Source organism: Phascolarctos cinereus, unplaced genomic scaffold (genome assembly GCF_003287225.1).
Source record: "Phascolarctos cinereus isolate Bilbo 61053 unplaced genomic scaffold, phaCin_HiC Scaffold_2;HRSCAF=192, whole genome shotgun sequence".
Classification (NCBI taxonomy): Eukaryota; Metazoa; Chordata; class Mammalia; order Diprotodontia; family Phascolarctidae; genus Phascolarctos; species Phascolarctos cinereus.
The window spans coordinates 299353666-299362433 of NW_027555625.1; the positions used below are offsets into that span (position 1 = coordinate 299353666).

The window sequence follows — 8768 nt, forward strand, 5'->3', positions numbered from 1 at the left end:
ATCATAAGTCCTTCAGAATTGTCTTGGATCATTGTATTGCTGAGGATAGCTAATTCAAGCATCCTGCTTGTCATTTCTTATTGCACAATAGTATTCCATCACAATCATATATCACAGTTTGTTCAGCCATTCCCCAACTGATGGGCGGTCTCTCAATTTCTAATTCTTTGCCACCAGAAAAGAACTGATATAAATATTTTTGTACATATAGGTCTTTTCCCTTTTTATTTTTTTATCTCTTTGGCATATAGATCTGGTAGTGGTCTTGCTGGGTCAAAGAGTGTGCATGGTTTTATAGCCCTTTGGCATAGTTCCAAATTACATAATGGTTGAATCAATCCGCAACTCCACCAACAGTGCATTATTAGTATCTCCAACATTTGTCATTTTCCTTTTCTGTTGTATTAGCCAATCTGATAGGTATCAGGTAGTCATAGGTCACAGGATGTGCTTCAGGATTGTTTTTATTTGCATTTCTCTGATCAATAGTGATTTTAGTACATTTTCTCATATGGTGATAGTTGGCTTTGATTACTTCATCTGAAAACTGCTTGCTCATATCCTTTGAGCATTTATCAATTGGGGAATGGCTCTTGCTTTTATAAATTTGACTCAGTTCTCTATATATTTGAGAAATGAAGCCGTTATCAGACACTTGCAGTAAAAGGTTTTTCACAGTTATGGTTACTAATGTTTCCCTCCATCCTATTTCCTCCATTTATTCTATTTTCTCTCTCTCCTTTCACCCTGTCCCTCATCAAAAGTGTTTTGCTTCTGCCTACTTCTTCCCCTCAATCTGTGCTCTCTTCTATCAGATCCCCCCTTCTTTTATCCTCTTCCCCTCTTACTTTCCTGTAGGGTAATATAGATTTCTTTTTTTTTTTAGGCAATTGGGGTTAAGTGACTTGCCCAGGGTCACACAGCTAGTAAGTGTCAAGTGTTTGATCTGAGGCTGGATTTGAACTCTGATCCTTCTGACTTCAGGGCCGGTGCTCTATCCACTTCGCCACCTAGCTGCCCCCAAGATAGATTTCTATATCCAAATTAGTGTGCATGCAATTCCCTCTCTGAGCCAATTCTGATGTAAGGTTCTAGTGTTGCACCTCCCCCCTCCCTCTCCCCCATCTTCCTGTCCACTGTAAAAGCTCTTTTGTGACTCTTTTATGTGAGATAATATAGCCAATTCTACTTTCTTTTCCTTTCTCCCAGTGCATTCTTCTTTCTCACCCCTTCTTCTTCTTTTTTTTTTAAGAGAATCATCCCGTCATATTCAACTCACACCCATGCTCTCTGTCTATGTGTACTCCTTCTAACTGCCCTAATAATGAGAAAGTTTTTAGAAGTCACAAGTATCATTTTCCCACATAGGAATGTAAACAGTTTCACCTTATTGAATCCCTTGTTATTTCTCTTTACTGTTAACCTTTTTATGCTACTCTTGAGACTCGTATTTGAAAGTCAGATTTTTTTTATTCAGCTCTGGTCTTTTCATTAGAAGTGCTTGAAAGTCCTCTGTTTTATTGAATATCCATTTTTCCCCCTGAAGGATTATACTTGGTTTTGCTGGGTAGGTATCCTATAGTCTTTAAAGGCCACAAGCTTTTTCCAATTCTTCTAGAAAAGGTAGAAATTCTTGTCTAGAACTAAGTAAAAAGCTTCTGAGTTCTTTAGAAAAAGGCAACATTAGGGCCCAAGCTCTTTAGAACAAAAATAAGGATCTTGCCAGATAACTAATATGCCCAGACAGAGTTTTCTTTGGACTCCTCTTCCCAGTTCAGAGTCTTGGATCCCTCTAATAGAGACTTCACTCTATATTTATGATGAACACGGCATATAGTTCTCAATTTTCAATCTCTGAAGGCTGGGTGAAAACAAACTAATGTTGTTTGCCCAATAGCTACCAACCCACCTTTGGAGTTCATAGATTCCCTAGTTTTTGAACCATAAATATCTTCTATTTTCTCACATCAATAATTGGGTGAGAAAATAAATCACAGAGACAAATGTAATGTAGACTACAAACATGAAGAACTTTGTATAAGACTCTGTCTTATTGGTGGAGAGAATGAAGACTTGGCACCATATGCCTATGTGGAGAGTAAAGCTGGATTGAGAGCTTTAGAGAGGAGAGATCTTTTTCCTTTCTTCTTTGAGAGAGGACATATGCAATTTCAGACTTTTCCAGACTGATTCTGGAAAAGACTTAACAAGTGTCAGACATGAGGAGGAGCTGGCACTTTAACAAGTCCCTGATTTCTAGCTTGCCTCCCTACAAACTTAGAGAAATTTCCCATTGTTTGCTATCTGGGCCTCTCTTTTGATTGAGCTGAGATATCTTGCTCCCAGTAGGAGAGTTCATTCACTCTAGTTATCTTCTGTTATGTCATAATCTATAGAACTCTGATTTTTGTTTGCTATCTGTTTGGATAAATGTGTTTGCTTACTTTTAACTATTTGTGATGATTTTTTGTGTAACTAGCATTTGGTGGGAAAAGGGCAATCTTGTGGGTGTAAGCTTGGGGTTACCCTTCTTCCCCTTGTCTTGTATAAAAGAAGAGAGTGTTGTATGAAAAGAGAGAAGGTTAGCACTCCCCTTGATAAGGAAGGAAGAGGTCCTAGTGGCCTTTACCACAAAATATAGTTAAGGCATTGCCACCTACTCTGTGGCATCTAATCATGTTTAAGAGCAGCTAGGTGGCACAGTGGATGGAGTACCCAGCCTGGAGCCAGGAATACTCATCTTTCTAAGCTCAAATCTGGCCTCTGTCTCTTACTAGCTATGTGACCCCGGGCAAGTCATTTAACCCTGTTTGCCTCAGTTTCCTCATCTGTAAAATAAGAGAAGGAAATGATGAACCACTCCAGTATCTTTGTCAAGAGCCCCAAATGAGATTATGAAGAGTTGGACATGACCAAAATGGCTGTATGACAACAAACCAGGAAAGTGGCTTGAACCTAAAAAATTATTCCACTAGACTAGTAATATTTAGGGGGGCAGATAAGTATAACTCTAGTCCAATAGCCCTATCTCTCAGAAGAGAGCAGAGCTAGCCTAATTGTCCCTTCTTCTGTTCCCTCTTGGCAGTAATCAAAGTCACCCTTGAAAAGGGAAAGTGAGATTCTAGAGATATCTATCAATGCCTTTCTGAGAGCTGAATTTGGACAGCCCACACGGACATATATAAAGTACATAGGTAGCACACACCCTACTCAAAGTAAGCAAAGGTGGTAATGGCATCATCTCTTCTACCTGCTTAATTACATTCCTGACTTTTTCACACGTAGATGTATCCAGCAAAGTCTGGAAAGGGGCTTTGTCCCATGGGTTTATATAACATACATACTGTTTTTTCTCCAAACTAAGTTTCTCAAAGGAAGGGTTTCTTTTTTGTCTCTGCACCCCCAAAATATAGCACAACACACAGAGAATAATTTCACTACATTTTTGTTGGATGAATGGATGAATGAATAATTCCAAATTCATGTCTAAAATATCTGGACTTCTCCATTTGAATAAAAATTCCTTGAGAGTAGGAATTGTTTTCTTCTTTATATTTGTATCCCCAGCACCTAGGACAGTGCCTGGTATATAGTAGTCACTTAACAAATGCTTATTGGTTGGTTGATTGGACTGATTCCAGCAGTGTAGCAGTGCACTTCCCACCATCCCTACAACATTGACCATCCATGTTTTCTGTCCCTTTGCCAATTTGCAGCTGAGATGAAAATGCCCTCTTTTAGGAACCAGATCCAGATAATTTAAGTGAGTAAGAGATCTAGAAAGTGGCAGAAGTCATTCCCCTTGGAAAAGGTCTTTTTGATCAGAGCTTCTGACATTGGAGGAGGTAGGGAGGGAAGAGAAGGGTTGGGGTGGGGGGGAGGGGTCTTCTGAGGAGCTCTTGTCAGATACCCTGGCAGAGACCCTGAAGGGACGATGATGAATGTTATCCTTTTCTAGAGTTATTGGGTCCCAAGGAATCATGATTTCTATGAAATAGGAACCGAAAAAGTTTCCAAGAAACTGGAAAATGACTTGGCTTTCCCAATGGCTCATCCTTTTCCACTTGGCAAGTAGATTGTTCTTCCCTACCCTCCCTATCCCTCACCCACCAAGTTCAGCATCTCCAGAAGGGAAGATGGGTGACTAATGAGGCCCAACCCTATTTGATTTCTCTTTAGCTGCCAACTTTCTTCAAGCCCACCCATTCCTCCAGGATTTGCTCTTGTACATGGGGAGTTCTGTGCTGGTGGGACTCCATATAGGAGAGGAGTATAAGTTCCTTTGTTGTTCAGTTGTTTTTTGGGTTGTGTCCAACTCTTCATGATCCCATTTGGGATTTTCTTGGCAGAGATACTGTAGTGGTTTGTCATTCCCTTCTCCAGGTCATTTTATAGATGAGGAAACTGAGGCAAACAAGGTTAAGTGACTTGCCCAGGGTCCCACAGCTTGTTAAGTGTCGAGGTCAGATTTAACCTCAGGTCTTCCTAACTGCAGGCCTGGTTCTCTATCCACTGAACTACCTAGTTGCTCTATAAGTTCATATTACTTAGCTAGAAGGGACCTTAAAGTTTATTAAAGCCAAATGTTCCAGGACTGTAAGGCATAATTCTGCCTGGGGGGTGGGAGGATGGCTGAGATCATCCATTCTCCACCTATCTTCCATGGGTTGCCAGAGTAATCTTCCTAATTCCTCAGTCTGATCTCTATTTAAAAAAAAGTCCAGTGTATGCCCATTAACTACTAAATGCAATTTATATTATTGAATTTTCATATTAGTTCCCTTTACATATTCTGTGTTCCAGCCAAACTGTACAGGTGTCTCTCCCCTTGTCCTGCTTCCTCTCATCTCCTCTCTTTGTTTGTGCCATCCCTCAGGTCTGGAATGGACTTTCCTTTACTTTCTTCCACTTCCATCTGTTAAATCCCTCCCTTCCTTCAAGGCTCAGCTCTGATGCACTCCCTCCCTCTAGCCTTCCATGAAATCTTCCCTACTTCTTTCCCTACCTCCAAAAAGGTTACTCCCTCCTCAAATTTCTCCTGGCACTTTTTGTGGACATCTCTTTTGCCCTGGGCACACACTACCTTATTTCCTGTTTATCTGTAGATTATGCTACATTTTGTTCTAGACCGCAAGCTTCTTGAAGGCAGGGATGGTGCCATTTTTCATCTGTGTATCCCTAATACCCAGAACATGGTCTGATACACACTTACTGCTTATTAAGTGTTTTTTTTAATTGAAATTTTTATTGTTGAATAACGAAGGCAATCATTGCTATTGCAAGAAAGATCCCTTCTTATCCTCCAAGAAGCTAAGAAAAAAGATCTGAGCTTGGGTTTCAGCCTGGAAGAGAAAGCAGTGCTAGTAGAAAACACTGGTTAACTGGTGTTCCAGTTACAGCTCCCTTGCTGAATAGCAGCTGAGGCAGCTAGGTGATAAAGTGGATAGAGAGCTTAGCCTGGAGTCAGGAAGATCTGAGTTCAAATCCTGCCTCAGATACTTACTAGATGTGTGACCCTGGACAAGTTATTTAACCTCTGTTTACTTCAGTGTCATCATCTGCCAAATGGGGATGATAATAGCGAATACATTCTAGTGTTGTTATGAGGGTCATATGAGGTAATAATTGTAAAGCACTTAGCACAGTGCCTGGCACATAGTAGGTGCTATATAAATATTAGCTATCATTATTAGCTGTGTAACATTGGGCAAGTCAACATCGAATGTTAGAGCTGGAAGAAGCCCTAGAGCTGGGGAAGGGGTCCTAATCTAAGGTTAGTGACCTTGAAACTTTGAATATCTCAATAACTAGATTTCACTATAATTGCTTTCTTTTTTTAATCTTGTGTATTTTATTTTATGCATTTAATAATGTAATTCTGAGAAGAGGTCCATAGGCTTTACCTGACTGCCAAAGGGTTCTGTGATAAAAAAAAAAAAAGGTTAAGAATCCCTGCCACAGAGTGTTTAGGCTGGAAGATCTTAGGATATAGGAAGTTAGAACATAAGACATTAGAGCCGCTGTAGAAGGGGCTTTAGGACATAAAATTGACCCGGGCTGGGCCCTTCAGGTACGCCTCCTCCCCTGGGAGCTGGGCTTCGGACGTCTCCGGACCCACCCTGGGGGAAGGGTGGGCTCAAGGACCAGACAGTACGCGAGTGTGGTGTATGCTCTTTATTGTGGAGGATCCCCCCGATCCTTTGTTCTCAGCCCGTTATATACACTTCAAGGACCCTCCTCCCGAGCCTCGTAAGACTCTGCGCCCCTCCCCTGTTCTACCCTAGAGGCGGAGCCTCCTTGTAACCGTCATCTGAGGCGGTCGGGTCTTCCACGCCCTTCCTAGGAAGCCAGGGTCCAGGACGCCCCTGTCAATTCCCCCTTTTTGTTTAAACAAAGACAGGGTTTTTCTTAGGGAGGGAGAGGTCGGCTTTGACGTTCTCAAGAGAGCGTCGCAGCACACGGAGCCAACAAAAGAAAAGGCAAGGGGCCATAAAGCAGATAAGGATCAGGAAGCCTGCACCATAAATGAGCCAAAGAAGGAATTGCGAAAATCCCAGGTTATGTAACCAGTTGAAAAATTGATCGAAAGGGGAATCAGGGAAGAGATTATCCCTTGTTTGACGGGTGACATTGCGAATATGCTCCAAAATAGTGTCCAATTGACCAAGGCAATCTTCTATTTGCTCAAAGTCAGTCAAGTTCTTAATCAAAGAATCAATGGCAAGAACGCCCTGCTGAAAATAACAAGTCCCACCACCAGTTCCGAAGAGTGCTGTTGTCAGATAGAGGTGCACTGTTATCTGTGAAGTGGATCAAGGGGCCAAAGGCAGCAGCCAGTTTCCACAGATGTACATGGGCTATAACTCCTCGAGGGCTTCTCACATGGGGTACCGGGGCCGCAAACCAAGGACCCGGTTGTCCATCCAGAAAGTAGAGTTGAGTCCCATTCACGTTTTCGCCACCTACTTGATGCCCTGTAGAACAGACTTGGAAGCCTGCAAACATGTTAGGGGAAGGGGTGCAAAGAGGGAGTGGAGAGGGAAAAAACCCGCTAATAGTACTATGCTGATGTTGCAATACATAAAAGTGTAAATGATCCCCTTTCCCTATCCAACCGTGGGGTCCATGCGGTAACTCAGTGATAGTATCATTTTCTACTCGAGCACAACCGGCATGGGTACCTTTGCTGAGGCAAATGGGTAGTGTGGGACTCCTCATAATAATGGTCTTATTTTGAAGATGGGAAATAACTGGCCGTCCCACCCCTTCGCCCATAAGAAGTGATGCATTGGAAACTACAATTAGGGGAACAGGATCCCCATTCCAAGTAACTGGACGTGGTTGGGGGAAGTGTCGTACTAGTGCCCAATAGGTATACTCCTGGTTAAGATTATTCCAGGGCTTAGCAGTGTGATTTAGCTGTGCAACCAGGTGTTTCGCCAAACGCCCTTCGGCGCCAACGGGTAATCCCCACCCAAGGCCAAGACTAAGAAAGGCTAAAGAAAAAACACAGTGAGAGATCCGCTTCTTATTCTCCCTCTTCAGCCTTCTGGGTTGACATCCGCGGCGTCCTCGCTTCCGCCACCTTCTCGGCATCCGCTCCTGTCGCCAGTTCTCGAACCCAGCGGACGGGAACCCAGCGACCTTCTCCATTCTGTGGAGACACAAATAGATAACCCTTCCCCCGGATGGTTACCCTATCTGGACCATGCCACACACCCTCAGGGTCTCTCCACATAACAGAAGCGCCTTGCTCCAGCAGCTCCTGCCGTGGGGTCAAAGACGGTGCGTGCCCACCGGTATCACATGGGCGAAAAAATCTCTCAGCTCGGGTTAGGCCATCATCAGTCACTTGTAGGAAATTTAAAGTGAATAAAACCTGATCAAGGAGGGCCTTGGTAAGTCTGCCTGGGACTCCCCCTTTCTGTTTAACAAGAAGCTGCTTCAAAGTTTGGTGGGCTCGTTCAACAATGGCCTGTCCGGTGGGATTATGGGGAATGCCAGTCACGTGCCGTATGCCGAATTCGGCAAGGAAAGTCGCGAGAGAGCGCGAGCGATAAGCGGGGCCATTGTCCGTTTTAATTGTGTGGGGGAGACCGGCTATGGAAAAACAATATAGTAGATGAGCACGAACACTTGAGACATTTTCACGAGGTTGAATGGAGGCCATAAGGAAGCCGGAATAAGTGTCTATAGACACATGAATAAGGGTAGTTTGAAAATGGGTCACATCCATTTGCCACAAGGCATTAGGTGCTTGACCACGGGGATTGTAAGTCGGTATAGAGGGTGGTGGTCGAAAAGGAACACAATTAGGGCAAGCTCTCACGATTTGTCTGGCTTGCTCTCTGGGAATGCCAAACATTGTTCTTAAAGTACGAGCAGAAAGGTGTAATTTCTGATGAGCCGAGTAGGGTGTCATAAAGAATACATCAGTAGGGGCTTGTTGTAAAGCCGCATCCGCTACGGCATTGCCCTGATATAAAGGCCCATATGGGCCTATATGAGAGCGGACATGAAGTATATAAATCGGTGTAGTTCGGCTCAGCAGATGTTGCTGCAGTCGTTGAAAGAGTGGAAGGACGGACGAAGGTGACCGTGCCAAGGCAGCATCTGGTAAATGCTGGAATGCATGATAACAGTACATACTATCTGTGATAAGATTAAAAGATTCTGTTGCTAAGAATTCACAAGCGCTGATAATGGCTGCTAATTCATTCTGCTGAGCAGAATTGTAGGGGGTAGCATACACTTGTAAAACCTGTCTT

General features: G+C 43.2%; 1 non-coding gene across 1 annotated transcript; it reads left to right on the forward strand.

Annotated features, from left to right (window-relative positions):
- Positions 1-2559: 2559 nt before the first annotated feature.
- Positions 2560-2684, forward strand: LOC144456080 (U6atac minor spliceosomal RNA). The gene has a single exon (XR_013484986.1). It is a non-coding gene; the product is annotated as a U6atac minor spliceosomal RNA (small nuclear RNA).
- Positions 2685-8768: the final 6084 nt, after the last annotated feature.